Below are 19,277 nucleotides of genomic sequence, written 5' to 3' on the forward strand. Positions count from 1 at the left end.
TAATCCGCCTTAAGGCGTGTTCACACCGGACGCGATGCACACGATTTAATTTGCCCGTAACGCACGTAACGCGTCGCGTGACCATGGAATCATTTATTTCCTCAATCGTGTCTATCGCGCGATGGACGCGTTGATGCGAACCCGCCCTCCCTTCTCCCTCCTTTCTCTCCCTGATGTAGGTGTCCTGCAGACTTTTCCATCTGTGGCGACACACATCCACTGACAAGACGCACACACGTAGCGAGACAGATATGCCGGGATAACATTACCGCTAGCATGGTTAATAGTAAATTACATCCAATAGCTGCATTAGCAACCGACACATATTCGCAAAACTTACCTGGTAGTCCAACCCCTTCCGCGACTTTTGCCCACACCTTCTTTGGTGCGGTCCCTGTGCAGAACACAGGTTGTGTCGTAGAGCTCCGGTAGCCCGCACACGGCAGCCCGGCAGTCCGCACACGGCAGCCCGGCAGCCCGCACACAGCAGCCCGACAGCCCTGCAGCCCTGCAGCCCGCACACGGCAGCCTGGCAGCCCGGCAGCCCAGTAGCCCGTACACGGCAGCCCGGCAGCCTGGCAGCCCGGCAGCCCGGCAGCCCGCACAAGGCAACAAAATTGTCCTCCATTTTTCAATTTCCTTCGGCAGTTCTTGACATTACACTACTCACAAAAAGTTAGGGATATCCGGCTTTCGGGTGAAATTTCAGGATGAACCTAAAATGCATTATAACCTTTACAGGTGAACTTAATGTGACCTTCTGTAAACTTTTGAAAGCACATGTCCAACTGTTCAATGTTTCAGTACTTTTTGTACAAGTTGCTGTTCTCTAACAAGGAGTTTAACGGCAAAATTCACATCAGGTGTTTGATGCTCCAGCTCATCGAGGTCGTATCATTAGGGAATGGCTGCTGGAGACTGGGGTACCTCAAATGGAGTGGCCTGCACTTTCTCAGACCTGAATCCCATAGAAAACGTCGTTGTCAAGCTGTAATTGATGCTCAAGGGCACATGACAAGTTATTGACACTGACATTTTTTGTTGTGGTATATCCACCACTGTTGTTGGCTTTTGTTTCAAGAAATTGTTTGAGATGAGGAAATCACCAGTGTATGCTTCTACTTAAATGCCCTACTTTCATGATATAATATCACTGTAGCGTGAACATTTTACATTTTCCATAAATTTCACCCAAAAGACAAATATCCCTAACTTTTTGTGAGTAGTGTAGGTGACGTAGGGAGAATATCAACACTGATTGGCTATCGCGTCAAAGTATCACACGATGTTGCATCAAAAGTTGAAATTTTTCAACTTGCGCAATGAGGCGCTGGAGGTGATGAAGCGTCATCGCGTCACGTGTATCGCGCCAAACGCGCCGCCCGGCCCGAAATCGTCTGTGATCGCGTCTTTGCATTGACTTTTATGTAAACTTCGCGTAATATCGCGTCCGGTGTGAACACGCCTTTAAGAAGGCAATCCATAGCTTGGTGAAGCAAAGTGAAGTTATATCCACTAGTGCATAGTTCCGTTTTCACTTGGTCTATTCTCTCTGTCGTTTGGCAGGTTAGTGCTCAGGTCCAGGAAGAACACAACAGGTTCTCCCTAGAACAAGATAGATTTGTTGCATTGTTTTGATAACTTAACTGCAGAACATAGAATTTGTTCCCAGTATTGGTAACTGAACAGAATGGGTCTCAAGACAGGATTTCCAGCTGATCAACTTTCTCAAGGTGCATGTCATTCTACTCGTGTAGCTTCATGGTTCAATCTGATTCCCACACATGGTCTTCAGTGGTACCAAGTTTCTAAACCTCAGTAATCTGGGAGTAGGGTTAGGGTTAGAAGTTATACTATCAACCGATGCTTTCAAACTGGAGACGCACTGATTAATCCCTGCCATTCTGGAATCCAGTTTTTCAGACAGAGTTGTGTTTCTGCTTCTGATTACTTGTACGATAGTGGAGTCACCATTGTCTTCTTGGGCCATGTTGCTATCTCTTCCATCTTAATTGTTGTAGTTTGACAACAACGCATCACTAGCAGTTGAAAACTGATCATTCTTTGTCTTTTTCTGTTTAGTTTTTTGTTACCTCGTCATTTTGCTGTTTTATTTAATAAGGTTACTTCTGGTGAGTTTTTTCTTTTCAATCGAGAAGGCACAATTAATGTTGACGGAAGCAAGAGCTCTGCAGCGACTGTCTATCTCAGTGTTTCCCAACCTTTTTTGTCTTGTGTACCCCCTGAGCCTTTTTGTCAGACCACGAGTACCCCCTCACTCATACGTGGCTATGGGGGGCGGGGGGGTAAACAGCAAAATTTCAGAGAGTAATTGCTGTCTGGCACGATTGTACATCTCTCTCTGAACTCTCTTATGCTCCTTTGAAATTTGCCATTAAGTGCTGAGCCCTCAGCATGTTCATAGGTTTTAAATAATGCTATTAAAAGCAATAATCCTAATTTCTTTACTCACTGTTCTATTTCCACTACAGTCCATCAAAGTAGCTTTACAAAGAACTAGAAACTCAAAATAAGCTCTAAAACTACAGGAAATACCTTGAATAATCCAACTACATCAAACTATTCTTCAAAAAAATTTATTGTAGTGTCAACAAAAAACAAAGCAAGATATGGCATCAAATAGTGACATACAGTCGCTACAATGTTTGAGCTGTACACTGTCCCTTTTAGATCAAATAAGAAAATGACATGAAACTGTGCTACAAAATAATGCAGTTTAAAATGCAAAAAAATAGATATTTATCTAGAGAAAAACTCAAAATATCAGTAAAATATGAACTATTTCTGACATTAATATCCTGACAGACTTTTTAAAATAATAAAAAGCTCAGTGTTTGCTCCTCCTGTGGTCTGTCCTCTCTCTCCCTCACTGTCCTGCACTCGCTCCAGCTTGGAAACAGTTGTTAGCTATTAGCTTAGACAGTGAGCTGAAAGAGGCAGGTTTTGGACCAAGCAGGGGAAAAATATTGCTTTTCATATTACAACCTTGTGCTTGGTGAACAAGTGGTGTGATAAATGACTCACTGGCTTTCACTTGAGGAAGTTTTCTTGCTAGTTCTCATCAGGCTGTTGCCTCTCAGGCTGACGGACTGACTGAAAGTTACCGAGCTGCCGGCAGCAGGATGCGGACCAAACCACTTTGAGGCATGGGGGAGGTCATAACTTTTAAACACTTAAAAACCCACTATTTTATATTTATAATTAGCACCGCTTGCATTGCACTTTCATTGAATATTACTATATTATTCAAAATTTATGGATGGAGGGGTCTTGTCCCCCCCGACACCCCCGGGATTTCCGCCTATGTTTTCACGTACCCCCTGCAATGTGCTCGCGTACCCCTAGGGGTACGCGTACCCCCGGTTGGGAAACACTGGTCTATCTAACTTCGCTTAATCATGTGTTCCCCTTCTAATTCAGTTTAAGGTTCTTCATTGCATTCATCTCTGAGAATCTAGACTTGCAGTTACCCAATGTTGATGAGTCTTGCAACAGATGTCACTGCAGTCCTACCAGTTTGACACCTTTTGGTCCTGTCCTCAGCTAACTGAATAATGGGCCATTTTTTGGAACAATGTCTCATGTGTTTGGTATTGATTTGAAGCCCAGTTGTCAGACAGCAATATTTGGCATCACTGATAATTGTTACATGATTGACAATAAAATTAAAGATGTCACCTCTTTCCTTCTCTAACAGTTTATAGGGAGGATCCTACTTGATTGGAAGTCCCCCAGACACTGCTTGATAAAGCAATTTTCTAAAGATAGAGAAAATAAATTTTATAGTAACAGGCAACCCTGGTCAATTCAGTCTGCTTGGGATCCTATTATTCAATATTTTAAACTTAAAATCTTCCCAGAACCTCGTCATTATCAAATGGTAGACACTGTCATATCGTTTCAGTGATTAGGTATTCTGGTGCACTGGTATGTTGTAGTGCTGTACAGTAGTTGTATCTGTATCTGGTGTATCTGTATGTATGTATTGTTGTATCTGAATTTATGTATCCATCCATTTCTATTAGTCCCCTGGGGTCACCTGTTTGCATAGCTCAAAATCATACTATATGAGATCGAGTCAGGAGATCAAGCCCTCCTGCAGAGCCTGCCAGAGGAAAGTGTTTGCCCCCACGCCAACACCACCTATTTGCACTCACATCTCCGGGACGACCATCCTGGTTTGTTTACCGAACTCCAGGTGAAATTAATCAGCATAAGTTAAAAAAAAAAAAACTTTAACCCTATAAAGCCATTTGTATCATATATGATATACATTTTCAATTCCGTTTTTTGTTTTCAGTTTAATAATAAACTGAAAACATAGAATATAACCACTACCCAGTCAATTAATGTTACGAAAGGTATAACATACTCAGTGAAAAATATAACCCATTGGGGCAGGGCGATATACCGAAAATTTACCGATACCGAAATTTATGATAACCGACGTCACTTTGCTCATGTCAGTATGTGCGGTATTTAAAAAAAACAAAATAAAAGTCGTTTTTGTCTTTAGGCTGTGTGTGTAGGTAGGCATGTTCATGTCCCTTTAAGACGCTGTACTACGTGTACAGCGTGTGTAGTCACATGACTCCACCCCATCCAGTTAGCAACAAGAAGGGAAAGAGACAATGAGGAAATGGTGGACGGTTAAAATGTAGAAGCTGAAGTAGATTTAGTCGAGGAGGACTTGCTTGTCATATTTTATACTTTTAAACTTGTTTTGATTGCGTTTGATATGCATGAAGGCTAGAATTGCGAAACATTATTGGATAATTCTCGGAATCTTAGCTCTGGTGGCGGCGTGATGACGTTTGCTTGAAGCACGCAGCGCCAGCTGAGCTCAAAGGGCAGGGCCTTTGTTTGGAAGAGACGCCTGGCTTCCAAGTCCGATGGAAAGTTTTAATGTTAGTTTGAAGGAACCACCTAATGTTAAATTAGACCTTGCATAATGTTATGCTTTGAGCAAAATGGCTAACGTTAGTTAGCAAGATGAGCGGGCCATATGATGCTGGAATTTCCATTAGCAAGATAGCAATCTAATTAGCCAGCTAACGTTAGCTAGTTCTAATGTTAATTCCAGCATGGTCTGCTTGTCTTGCTAACTAACGTTAGCCATTTAGCTTTAAGCATATGCTTGCTACGTAAGGGCCTAGTCTTCCAGCTAGCTAGCTAACTAGCAACTCCAAAAGGTGACACTGTCACCTTTTTTACTCTGAGGAGTTTGCATGTCTGACTTCTGTAAATACAACAGTTATAGCAAATAGGAGGCATACTGTCAATAAAACTGGCTGTGTAGCAAGAAATTATGCTTCCATTGCCCCATCTAGTGGCGAACAGAAAAATACTTTCCTTCCATTGCAATAAATAGGTCCAGGGAGGCATACTGTCAATATCACTGTTTTTGGAGCAATTAGCCCCCAATTCTGGGCCGCAAATAGCCGCCTGGTTCTTTTAAACGCCTGGGGTCTGCACCCATTTTGCGTATTAAACGCCCACCCGAATAACCGCCAGGGCGATTATTTGCATTATATTGAGGTAAACCCAAAATAAGGCTATTCACCTTATTTTTGCAGAAGTAAACAGTAGCCGCACAATAACTATGCGGCACTTCCGTTTTCTGTCAAAATAAGAGAGCTAGCTAACGTTAGAAAAAAAGAGTGTACTGTAATCTTAAATTGACCAACTAACTCTTATTTTGGCAGAAAACGGAAGTGTCAGAGGGAACGACTCAGAGCATGAGCGGTTTGCACTATGTTTGTATGTAGAGATATGTTTACCTTATGTCTTACAGTACTTTTGTAGTAAAAAATATGTTGGACAGTAATTGTCATCACAATAATGGCCTGGTGCAGGTCTGTGTAAAAATAAATAAAGGCCTGCAGCGAATAGCCGCCTGGTTCTTTTAAACGCCTGGGGTCCAAGTTGATTTGGCATATTAAATGCCCGGGCTATTAATTGGTGAAATACGGTAAAGAAGGTGTCTTTGATTAGCGATTACTAAATTAAATAATACAGGTTGTAAATTAAAGTCATGGATTTTATTGGGTCAGTTCATGCTTTATATTGAAAATACTTTTTTTTTTTCCCCAGACTAAAGAACCAAAAGAGACTGCTAGGCAACCAACAATAACAGAGACTCTGCAGAAACAGGCTGCATATGTGCCAACCTCAAAGAACCTCACTGCTGTGGTGGAGGGGTCATGCAGGAGAGATGCCTCAGCTTTCCAGGATGGCATGAAGGCTTTTGTGCATACCAGCAATGTGTATTCCTTCTAAGTGAATTTTTAGTGCTAGTGGGAACATTCTCACACCTCATCAAGCAAAACTTAAGCCTGAAAAAGTTCATGTTTTGACATTTTGGCACTTTAATCTACCCTTAAAAGTATTAAGGATTTGAACATTTGTCACATTCCATGCCACAAGCCATGGAACCCGAGAGCTAATGAGGAGGAAGCCTTGGAGTCCATCCTTCAGGTGACCAATAAGCTGCAATCGATATCTCCTTATGCACCCATCTTTGTGCTTGGTGACTTCAACCGCTGTTCACTGAAGAAAACACACAAGAACTTCTACCAGTATGTCACTTGCCCAACCAGATACAAAAAAAACTCTTGATATGTGTTATGGCTCGGTCAAAGGTGCATTCAGGTCCCTCCCCCTTCCTCCACTGGGAGGGGCCAACCATAACTGCGTGCAGCTCATCCCAGCTTATCGCCCTGCCCTCAGGAGGGGTAAAATCATCACCAAACAGACCAACAACTGGTCTGAGGACTCCATCCTGAGTTTGCAGGGCTGCTTTGACTGTACGGACTGGGATATGTTTAAGGAATCATGCAGTGACATTCATGAGCTGACTGACGTTGTCAGTAGTTATGTTACTTTTTGTGAAGACAGTCTGATCCCAAAAAAGACTGTTAAGGTATTTCCTAATAGCAAACCTTGGGTATCAAAATCATTGAAAAAACTGCTTAACAAGAGGAGAAGAGCATTTCAAGAAGGCAACCTTACAGAGCTGAACCTGCTTAAAAGGGAAATTAAGAGTGAAATAAAACAGGCAAAACTGAACTGAAGGAGAACTTGCCAACAATAGGTTGGGGTCTGTTTGGAATGGCTTAAAAACCATAATTGGTTCAGAAAACAAAAGCAACAAAAAAGTGTCTCTCGATTTAAATTCTGACATTCACTTGGCACAGGAGTTCAATAAGTTTTTTCTTAGGTTTGATTCTCTTGATTTTAGTAATGACATTTTAAATCTTAAAAACAACCTATCTTGCCCTGGACTTGCTCCCTTTGATGTTCTCTCTGTGGCCAAATCTTTTAAACAGACCAAAACCGGGAAAAGCCCGGGTCCTGACAAAATAAGTAGTCGACTGCTCTCCTCCTGTGCGGAACAATTAGCCCCCATCTTTTATCATATCTTCCAGCTGTCTTTGTACCAACAGAGGGTGCCAAGGTGTTGGAAACAGTCCACAGTTATACCCGTGGCCAAAATCAACCATCCCAAAGTTTTTAATGATTTTAGACCTGTGGCTCTGACTTCCCTTGTCATGAAGTCTTTCGAAAAACTGATAAAAAGGGCTCTACTTAGCAAGACTGAACACCTACTGGACCCTCTACAGTTCGCATATAGGGCTGGACGAGGAGTAGAGGATACTACTGCCTGCTTATTAAATCTTGTTTTCAAACACCTCAAAGGAAACAAAAACCATGCCATGCTGCTATTTGCAGATTTTTCATCAGCTTTTAACACAATCCAGCCTCACATTTTAATTGATAAACTTATCAACAATTTTAACTTAGATCTTAGCATTGTGGGCTGGATCCTTGATTTTTTAACATCAAGAACACAGAGAGTGAGAGTAAATGGATGCATGTCGGCGGAACTGACATCATCCACTGGGTCTCCTCGGGGCTGCGTCCTCTCCCCTCTCCTTTTCATTTTATATACCAACGAATGCCGCAGCCAGCAGGAAAACAGATTCATCTTAAAGTTTGCTGATGACTCAGTAATAGTCATTCTCCTTAGCGACAATGAAAATAGCCATGGTCCTGTAGCTGACGAATTTGTAGACTGGTGTGACAATGCTTTCCTTCAACTAAATGTGAAGAAAACTAAGGACATGTACATTGATTTTAGACACAAGCCCTCTAATATTAATCAGACAACTAGAGCTGAAACGATTACTCGAAGTAATCGAGTACCTCGATTCTTTTTTTGCCTCGGGTAATTTTCCCTGCCTCGAAAAATCGCTTAATAAATAAAGAAATAAAAATATAAATCTGCGGTGTTTCGCACGGACTATTTTTAACGTGGCACAACCGCGCGTTAGTTTTTCTCCTCCTGCGCTGCTGTGTGTTCATGCCGAGGTGTGTGTGTGTGTGTGTGTGTGACTGAGGAGCACACACCCACCGGCGCTGTCTGAAGCGTAGCGCGGTGAGAACAGAGTTAAAACAGCAGCGCACTGACATAGACTGTGTAAAAAAGTGAAGAGTCGCCACTCCGCTATATTTTCATTGGCTGACAACAGCACACTGGCTTAACTTGTCTATTCAGAGAAGAGGTATCACTTCGGCTTATTTTTCAATCTATGTTATCACATGCATACTACTGCTCATTCATTGGTAGCTGAATTGTTAGGTCTGTCTGATAAGCAATTTAAATTTTTAAAATAATAATAATTTAATATATTGTTAAATAAAAAAAAAAAAAAGCCAACATGATGCAGGTCAAAGACTAAAAAAAAGACTATTGACTAAAACTAGACTAAAATACTTTGTAATTTAGTCGACTAAAACTAGACTAAAATACTTTGGATTTTCTTCGACTAAAACTAGACTAAAATGCCAAGACTTTTCGTCGACTAAAATGTGACTAAACAAAAAAGAATACAAGTTGACTAAATATGACTAAAACTAATAAGGGCATTTGACACAAGACTAAGACTAAAACTGTCCTTTAATGTAATACATTTGTAATGTTATAATACCGTACATATATATATATATATATATATATATATATATGTATATATATATATATATATTTATATATATTACACAATTGCTCTTTATCTTGGCAAAAACACATTTTATCCGATTACTCGATTACTCGGCAGAATTTTTGGTCAAATACTCGATTACTAAAATATTCGATAGCTGCAGCTCTACAGACAACATGCATTAGATGTCGTTGAAAATTATAAGTATCTTGGCACTATTGTGGACAACAAGCTTAATTTTACTTGCCACTCTGATGCTTTGTGTAAGAAAGGCCAGCAACGTCTGTCCTGCCTGAGGAAACTGTCCAAGTTTCAGGTCGACAAGTCCCTTATGGTCCTTTTTTATAAATCATATATTGAATCTGTCCTGACTTTCTCTCTTCTCTGCTGGTTTGGTAACCTTAACACTAGGTCCAAAAATGCTCTTAGCAGAGCTGTCAAAATGAGCAATAAGATTCTGGGTGTGAATCAGTGTACACTATCTGACCTGTTTCATAGGCAGATATTTAGAAAGGCCAAGGTCATTCGGTCTGACAGCTCCCACCCTTTACATTCGGAGTTCCAGCTGTTGCCTTCTGGATCCCGGCTCAGGTTTCACCATGTCAAGAGTAACAGATATAAGTACTCCTTCATCCCTACGGCCATTTCACTTTTGAATGCGGATCTGGGGAGGAGTCGTACTTGACTTATATTCTGTGCCTCGTCACTTGGCTCATCTGTTGCTGACTCTGATTTTGATGACTATGGTTTTTCATATCCTTATTTTTAAATGTCATGATGATGGTGTTGCCGTTGTTATTGACGGTATTGTTGTGATGTTGATGATGATGAAGATGTTCATACTGACATTATGCACTTTACCTACTCCGTGTAGGCTGTTTTTGACACTAGGCTACTTCCTACGCACTTGGCATATTTTTCTTATTATTGGCTATGTCCCAGTGTCTTTGCTTCGGCACACTCCCATCTCCCCCCCGAACTTTGTTTGTATGTACCTGTGTGTTTCTGTTTACTTGCTTGCAAAACCAATTGCCCTACGGGGACACTGACAATAAACTTGAACTTGAACTTAAGGCTAGCAGTATTGTTTAGTCACTGAAAAATGCCTGTGTTGTTGAGGTTATTTTATATTAAAAATAATTGTTATTTTAATTTAAGGGATTCCAAAAAAAAAAAAGTTTTTTTTTTATTTTTTACAACTCAACTCAACTAAAAAAATTTAATACCATCCCATGCCTAGTTCCAACTAATGTAATTGTTGGTTTGCATGTGTGCCACCCCTCTCCTTTTAAGCCAGTGACCCCAAAGTTGGCCTCAGATTTTTGGGGTCACCTCTCTTTGCTGAGAGCACAAAGGGTTTTGTTGGAGAGTTGATCAGTCAAAACGATATTTATCAGACTGCAATATCCCTATGACGGGCACACAAAAACAAGCTTTAATTCGATACTGTAATGCTGCAACATTCTAAACCACCACAATACAGCATGTCCATGATTGTGAAGTAACTTTTATTTTTACTGACTTGTAATGATCAATCGATAATGTGATGAGATAATCTGAAATATGAGCCCCATATCTTGAAATTAACCTTTTTAGCTTAACCCCCTGGCTTCAGCTCCAGACTGTCAAAGTAAACAGGCCCAATACGCTGTACTAGTTTATTTTTATTCAATGTTAAGTATATGCACATGGACCTGTTTATGCTTACAAATAACTGCATCTTGCATCTCAGAACTGTTCTGCCAAGATTCCACCAGCACGTCCACATCCCCACCAGAGGAAACAACACACTGGACCATGTCTACACCAATGTTCCTGGCAGCTACAGAGCCCTCTCTCGTCCTCATTTTGGCCAGTCAGACCACATCTCCCTGCTTCTCCTGCCTACCTATGTCCAGCTGACAAAAAGGGTCAAACCAACTGTAAAAACAGTTAGGGTGTGGACAGATGAAGCTGCAGCGGCTCTACAGGACTGTTTTGAATGCACGGACTGGCAGATGTTCAGGGATGCTGCTACCCAGGAGAACCATATTGACCTTGAAGAATACGCATCATCAGTGACATCATACATCAGCAAATGTGCTGATGATGTGGTAAAAACAAGGACAGTTAAATCATTCCCTAATGAGAAAGCCTGGATGAATGGAGAGGTGAGAGCTCTATGTGGAGCCAAAAAAGCTGCCTTTAAGTCAGGTGACAAAGAAGCCTACAACACTGCCAGAGCAAAACTGAAAGCTGGCATCAAGGAGGCAAAGCGAAGGCATCAGCAGAGACTGGAGAGAGACCTAAACACCAACAACAGCAAAGACTTGTGGCAGGCGGTCAAAAGTGTTATAGGCTACAAAAGCAGGAGCGCTCCCATCATGTGTGAGGCCACGTTACCAGATGAGCTAAACACATTTTATGCTCGCTTTGATCTCCTCAACAGAGAGTCAGCTGTAAAGTCTACTCCGCCTCCAGAGGAGCGGCCACTATCAGTATCCACAGTGGATGTGAGGAAAGTCCTGCTGAAAGTGAATATGAGTAAAGCTGCTGGGTCTGATAACATCCCTGGCCGTGTACTAAAAACATGTGCCAACCAGCTAGTAGATGTCATTACTGACATTTTCAACATATCGCTGTCACAGGAGAGTGTTCCCACCTGAACAACATCCCTGCCAGTCTGGACCCTCAGCAGTTTGCATTCAGAACCAACAGATCCACAGAGGATGCCATCTCCACTGCTCTCCACTCAGTCTTCACTCACCTTGAGAAAAGCAACACCTACATCAGAATGCTGTTTGTTGATTTCGGCTCAGCTTTCAACACAATCTCCCTTATGAAGCTGATTGGAAAACTGTACACTCTGGGCATCAGTAACACTCTCTGCAACTGGATACTGGACTTCCTCACAAACAGACCCCAGTCAGTTCGGATTGGCAGTCTCTCCTCCTCCATTCTAGTGCTCAACACCGGAGCCCCCCAGGGCTGTGTGCTCAGCCCTCTCCTGTTCATGCTGTCCACCCACGACTGCAACCCCCGACATGGAGAGAACTCTATTGTGAAGTTTGCGGAGGACACCACCATCATCAGACAGATCTCCAACAATGATGAGTTTTCATATCGGGAGGAAATCAACCATCTTGCAGAATGGTGCACAGTAAACAACTTACTGCTCAACGTCAGCAAAACCAAAGAGCTGATAGTTGCTTTTAGAAAAAAGGAGGCAAAGACACACAACCCTGTCTACATCAATGAAGCTGAGGGTGGAGCAAGTGAGCAGTTTTAAGTTCCTGGGAATCAACATAACAGAGAACCTGTCATGCACTTCACATATCTCTGCCCTGGTTAAAAAAAGCTAAGAAAGCAAAATTCCCATGCCAAGTTCTGGTCAACTTCTACAAAGGAGCAATAGAAAGCATCCTGACTGGAAACATCACAAACTGGCATGGGTTTTGCATGGTCCAGGACAGGAAGACTCTGCAACGAGTGATTAAAACTGCTCAAAACATCATTGGTACCCACCTACCAAGCATCAGTGATATCGGGGAGGTGAGGTGGCTGCACAGAGCCAAAAGGATACTAAAAGACGACACCCACCCCAGCCACAGCCTGTTCACCCTGCTGCCATCAGGCAGAAGATACAGAAGTATCCGCTGCCGTACCACCAGACTACAGAGCAGCTTCTTCCCTCAGGCTGTGAGACAACTTAATGCACCATCTGCACTCCTCCATGTTTAATAATTTTATTTTCTATACAATCAATTAATCAATCAAGAGGGAACCACATTTTAATTTCATTATACAGCCTGTTGTATAATGACCAATAAACTTCCTTGTATCCTTGTATTCAGACTCTTCATTCAGTACGTAGCTGAAGCACCTTTGGCAGCAATTATATGAACGCTGTCTGGTTTCCTCCAGACATAACGTTTGGCATAGAGGCCAAACAGTTCAGTCCTGGTTTCATCAGACCAGAGAATCTTGTTTCTCACAGTCCTTCAGGTGTTTTTTGCGAACTCCAAGTGGGCTTTCATGTGTTTTTCAATGAGGAGAGGCTTCCGTCTAGCCTCTCTGCCATAAAGCCCAGATCAGTGGAGGGCCGCAAGGATGGTTGTCCTTCTTGAAATTTGTCTCCACACAGGATCCACACATGTGCAATTTCCACACAGGATCTCTGGAGCTCAGTCAGAGTGACCATCGAGTTCTTGGAAACCTTTCTTACTAAGGCCTTTCTCCCACAATTGTTCAGTTTGGCCGGGTGACTACCTCTTGGAAGAGTCCTGGTTGTGCCAAACTTCTTCCACTGACAATTATGGAATTCACTGTGCTCTTGGGAACCTTCAGTGCAGCCGACATTTTTTGTAGCCTTCCCCAGATCTGTGCCTTGCTACAATCCTGTCTGAGTTCTGCAGGCAGTTCCTTTGACCTCATGGCTTGGTTTTTGCTCTGATATGCATTGTCAGCTGTGAGGCCTTCTACAGAGAAGAGGTGTGTGCCTTTCCAAATCATGTCCAATCAATTTAGTTTACTGTAAGTGGACTCTAACCAAGGCGCAGAAACAGCTCAGTAACGATCAAGAGAAATGGGAGGCACCTGAGCTAAATTTCAAGTGTTTTTGCAAAGGGTCTAATACTTATGTCAACGTGATATTTCAGTTTTTTTTTTTGTTTTTTTTTTAAATTAAATACAATTTTTCAGAAATTTCAACAATTCTGTTTTCACTTTGTCATTATGGGGTACTGAGTATAGATTAATGGGAGAAAAAAATTAATTTAAACGATTGTAGCATCAGGCTGCAACATAACAAAAGTGAAAAATTGAAGGGGGTCTGAATTCTTTCTGAGTGCACTATACTAAATCTCTCTCTCGGCTTCTGTTTTGATGCAAATTACTGATCATACACTTGCAAGCTGCAAAACTTGAATTCATGCTACAAAGGTTTTCTACTTGGGTTAAAGGGCAATGAATTCTCTAAAAGTCTTGAGCTCCACAAACTGACGTCAAAATACTAATGTATACATTTGTGACATAAGTGACAGACAACATGCTTTGACTGCTAAAAAAACAAAAACAGAGGTCCCCAAACAAGTGTCCTCTGCACCAAAGGAGATCTGGATTAAAGGTAACACCCAAGATTTTTCCACATAGATTTTTAAATATAAAGTATCACCATTTAAATTGAGACAGAGGTCTTTGTTTTTAACGGCTTAGGGCCTAAAACGAATATTTGTTACAATTTCAGTTTTATATCTGCCCTAAATGCATTAAAATCATAGGAATTAACATGGGGACTGTCTAGAATTTTTGGAAGCACTGGTATGACCAAAAAGACAAAGTCAATAAATATATCTAAGGCCTTACTGGTAAAATGGCTCACAAAATGTAACAGAATGGTTATACTTTGGGACTTTGAAACACATCCAGGATTCATGTGAGACGCAATAATAAGCATACTTTCAACAGAAAAATATTTTTACCTTATTCTTTTGGGAAGAACTTACACATCACTGCATTTTCTAGCTGAAGAACAGGAACTTGTGGGAGTGGCTGCGGAATCTATTGAAGAAGAGAGAAGTGGAGGGACATAGTTATAATCCTGTAGGAACTTTACGTTTGCGTAATTGCAGCAGAAAGAGCTGGGGATAACCATAACCCAACTGTAGTCAGCATCATTAGCAAGATAATTACCAAGTAATATCCGGTATACTTTTCTATTACAACAAGCTTGCAACTAAATCTCTACAGACCTAAATTAAAGAAAGATGGCGGCTGTGACTTCACAATGGAAACCCTAACCCTAACCCTAACTTGTTGATTTGAGTAAATTGAAGAGAAAGGAAAAAAAAAGCATTTCAGTTATATCTGGCCTTGACTCTGCCAGCAGTTATTTCATTGCTTTACATACAATTAAGGCCAGGAATTTTGCATTAAAATGTTTTTAGGCTCAAGGGTAAACTATTTGGCCAGGAAGCCGTTTGAGTAGTCTTTAGAGCAAGTGAATAAGCAGACCAATGCATGGAATACCGCGCTAACAGCCAGCTATGGCCCATTGTTTAGAATGGGACACTTGTTCAGACTTGTGCAGAAATGCTAGAGGAACAATTCAGGACTTGAATAATTGGCTATGCAGAAATGCACAATATGTAAACACTGGTGGGACCAGATTTTACTCCAGCAGGGTATATGCAGGAATCTTGAAGTTAATTTTAATACCTTTTTAATACTTTTTACCACGGATCTTTAACAGTGATGTTGACAGTATGCCTCCCTGGACCTATTTATTGCAATGGAAGGAAAGTTTTTTTTTCCGTTCGCCACTAGATGGGGCAATGGCAGCAAAATTTCTTGCTCCACAGCCAGTTTTATTGACAGTATGCCTCCTACTTGCTGTAACTGCTGTATTTACAGTAGTCAGACATGCACTCCTCAGAGTAAAAAAGGCGACAGTGTCATGGGGGTCTGGCGGGGGTACCCCCCCTCCTATAACGGGAGTTGCTAGTTAGCTGGAAGACTTGGCCCTTACAAAGCAAGCATATGCATAGAGCTAAATGGCTAACGTTAGTTAGCAAGACAAGCAGACCCTGCTGGAATTAACATTAGAACTAGCTAACGTTAGCTGGCTAATTAGTTCGCTATCTTGCTAATGGAAATTCCAGCATATGGCCCGCTTGTCTTGCTAACTAACGTTAGCCATTTTGCTCGAAGCATAACGTTAATCAAGGTCTAATTTAACGTGAGGCAGTTCCTTCAAACTAACGTTAAAACTTTCCATCGGACTCGGAAGCCAGGCGTCTCTTCCAAACTACGCGATTCACGTGAATGACCCGATTGACCAAAAAAAAACCAAAAACCAAACAAAAACAAACCAAAAAAAAAAAAAACGCCGATTGTAGCCAAAAGGCGACAAGTTTGCATGCCTGAGAACTGCAACTCTAACTCTGTGCTGTCTGAGAATAACTCAAGAAAATACATATTAAATACTTTTAGTTAAATTTATTGAACAACTGACAATCAAGCCACCAATCAAAAATTTAAAAAAGTATAAAATATGACAAGCAAGTCCTCCTCGGCTATATCTACTTTGACTACCTCAGCTGCAGCCGCAGCCGCTTCTACATTTGAACCGTCCTCCGTTTCCTCAGCGTCTCTTTCCCTTCTTGTTGCAGACTGGAGGGGGTGGAGTCACATGACTACACAAGCTGTACACGTAGTACAGCGTCTTAAAGGGACATGAACAGGCCTACCTACATACAGTGGCGTTGATTATCGTCATAAATTTCGGTATCGGTAAATTTTCGGTATATCGCCCAGCCCTATAACATAGATTGAAAAATAAGCCGAAGTGAGACCGCTTCTCTGAGTAGACAAGCTAAGCCAGTGTGCTGCTGTTAGCCAGTGAAAATAGAGCAGAGTGGCAACTCTTCGCTTTGTTACACAATCTATGTCAGTGTGCTGCTGCAGCCTGGAAAGTTTCTCTGCCTTTTGGACTCATCCGGTGCCGGTACAGTTGTTGTCATTTTTTTCTTGGTGGTGCAGGTGAAGGTGAAACGACTGGAGGGTTTGTGCCACCCAGATTTGCTTCCCTCCATGTAATTTTCCCCAGACATATGTTCATATTCCACACAAAACAGCATTTCATTCAAATTATGTCAAATTTCGCGTTAAAAATAGATTCCTTTTTATTTGGCTAATTCCGCGATTCCGTCTGCGATTCGGCCCTAGTTAAGTTGAACGCATGGATTCATGTAACATTTCGGTGCCTTCGTAATATACACTGGGAGCGCCAGAGCGTACTTTGTGCTTCTGAATTTCCACCCGCCCACTCGCTCTGGTGCTCTCAGAGACAATTTACGAACGCACCCACAATAGCCTAGTTTTTTAATGTACCTGTTCATCTTTGTTTTTCTAATAAAAATGAATAAATTCACACACTTTTACGATGCTTTTGGGAATCAAACTCTTGGACAGCTAATTCATAAAAAACACTTTCAAAATTTAAGACCTTATAAAGTCGTGATAAGACTTTTTAATACTTTTTAAGGGTCTTAATTTTCCCAAAATTGATTTATCACCTTTTTAATACTTTTCAAGACCCTGCGGATACCCTGTCTAGTTTTACAGAACTGATTGTATATTCTTTCTGTGTGCATTTTCAGCAGCACATAGCCTACACATAAGAGCAGTTGATTTTTCTCAGGGAAATAATGGACAAACTAGTCTTACAGTCAATTATATGCAGCGATGTGCATGAACACACAAAATGAACAGTCAGTTAAATCGCTCATGTTTTTGGTGAACTGAACATGAAATGAACTGTTTGCAACTAATTAACTCTTATGACTTCATGTTGCTTACATACTGTTGTATGGCACCTTAGACCAAGCATTTATGGCAACCAGCATGAAGCATGGCTAGTGCAGCTTCACACAGCACAGCTACGGGCAACGCTGAAGTGATGAGTTTTATGCATCCTGCCAGTTTTGGGAAAAATTATGAATGCATCATGACCACAAGAATCAATAACAGTGGCAACGGCGGCGCACATGCATGCAGCAGCTGATGGCTCCCTCAATTTCAACAAAAATAGGAGCGATTCTTCTGTTTTTACTGCTGAGAATCGTACCACTTGCGTGTGTATTACTTATGACAGTATTACACTCCTCAACATCAGGAAAGGAAGTGCAAAAATTGAACTGAGTGCCGCGGACCTTGGGATTATATCTGCTCTCGGCATCTTAAGATCCGACGACCAGGGCATTTGGATCAGACGTCATCGCGGGCGGTGTAGTCGACGCAGGAGGAGGGGGAGGCGAGCCGGGATGCGACTGAGGCTGAGTAGGCTTGGACCCAAGGCTGTGCCGCTACCCAGCCTACTCCTGGCTAATGTCCGATCACAGGAGAACAAAATGGACGAGATACGGCTCAGGCTGACCCAGCAGGGAGAGATCAGACACTGCGGCGTTCTCATCCTAACAGAGACGTGGCTCCATGAAAACATACCGGATGAGGCTTTAACACTGGACGGGCGGAGCCTGTTCCGGGCCGACAGAACACAAGACTCCGGTAAGACGAGAGGGGGCGGGCTCTGTGTGTACATTAATGATGCTTGGTGCACAGGTGCAGTCAGAGTGGATGGAAAATGTTCACCTGACATTGAGTTTTTACTGCTCAGATGTCGGCCATATTACCTGCCTAGAGAATTCACCAGTGTGTTTGTTGCTGCTGTTTACATTCCACCGGATGCAAATTCAAAAAATGCACTCCAGGAATTGTATGAGGTCATCAGCAGCCAGATGGCAAAACAGCCAGATGCTGTTATTATTGTTGCTGGGGATTTTAATCAAACAGACCTCAGAACTGTTCTGCCAAGATTCCACCAGCACGTCCACATCCCCACCAGAGGAAACAACACACTGGACCATGTCTACACCAATGTTCCTGGCAGCTACAGAGCCCTCTCTCGTCCTCATTTTGGCCAGTCAGACCACATCTCCCTGCTTCTCCTGCCTACCTACATCCAGCTGACAAAAACGGTCAAACCAACTGTAAAAACAGTTAAAGTGTGGACAGATGAAGCTGCAGCGGCTCTACAGGACTGTTTTGAATGCACGGACTGGCAGATGTTCAGGGATGCTGCTACCCAGGAGAACCATATTGACCTTGAAGAATACGCATCATCAGTGACATCATACATCAGCAAATGTGCTGATGAAGTGGTAAAAACAAGGACAGTTAAATCATTCCCTAATGAGAAAGCCTGGATGAATGGAGAGGTGAGAGCTCTATGTAGAGCCAAAAAAGCTGCCTTTAAATCAGGTGACAAAGAAGCCTACACTGCCAGAGCAAAACTGAAAGCTGGCATCAAGGAGGCAAAGCGAAGGCATCAGCAGAGACTGGAGAGAGACCTCAACACCAACAACAGCAAAGACTTGTGGCAGGCGGTCAAAAATGCCAGGAGCGCTCCCATCATGTGTGAGGCCACGTTACCAGACGAGCTAAACACATTTTATGCTCGCTTTGACCTCCTCAACAAGGAATCAGCTGTAAAGTCTACTCCGCCTCCAGAGGAGCGGCCACTGTCAGTATCCACAGTGGATGTGAGGAAAGTCCTGCTGAAAGTGAATATGAGTAAAGCTGCTGGGCCTGACAACATCCCTGGCCGTGTACTAAAAACATGTGCCAACCAGCTAGTAGATGTCATTACCGACATTTTCAACATATCACTGTCACAGGAGAGTGTTCCCACCTGCTTCAAGACAGCCACCATCATCC

General features: G+C 42.1%; 1 protein-coding gene and 1 pseudogene across 1 annotated transcript in view; one reads left to right on the forward strand and one right to left on the reverse strand.

The window, feature by feature from the left end:
* The window catches only part of LOC115377704 (putative nuclease HARBI1), a 196,954-nt pseudogene that overhangs the window by 64,675 nt on the left and 113,002 nt on the right, over positions 1 to 19,277 (forward strand).
* LOC115377368 (zinc finger protein 518A) overlaps positions 1 to 19,277 on the reverse strand; it is a 66,304-nt gene that overhangs the window by 27,415 nt on the left and 19,612 nt on the right. The window contains exon 2 of the mRNA XM_030077047.1: positions 14,483 to 14,561. The gene's annotated coding sequence lies outside the window, so the exon portion shown is untranslated. The remainder of the gene's footprint in view (positions 1 to 14,482; positions 14,562 to 19,277) is intronic.

The sequence above is a fragment of the Myripristis murdjan genome, chromosome 19 (genome assembly GCF_902150065.1).
Source record: "Myripristis murdjan chromosome 19, fMyrMur1.1, whole genome shotgun sequence".
Classification (NCBI taxonomy): Eukaryota; Metazoa; Chordata; class Actinopteri; order Holocentriformes; family Holocentridae; genus Myripristis; species Myripristis murdjan.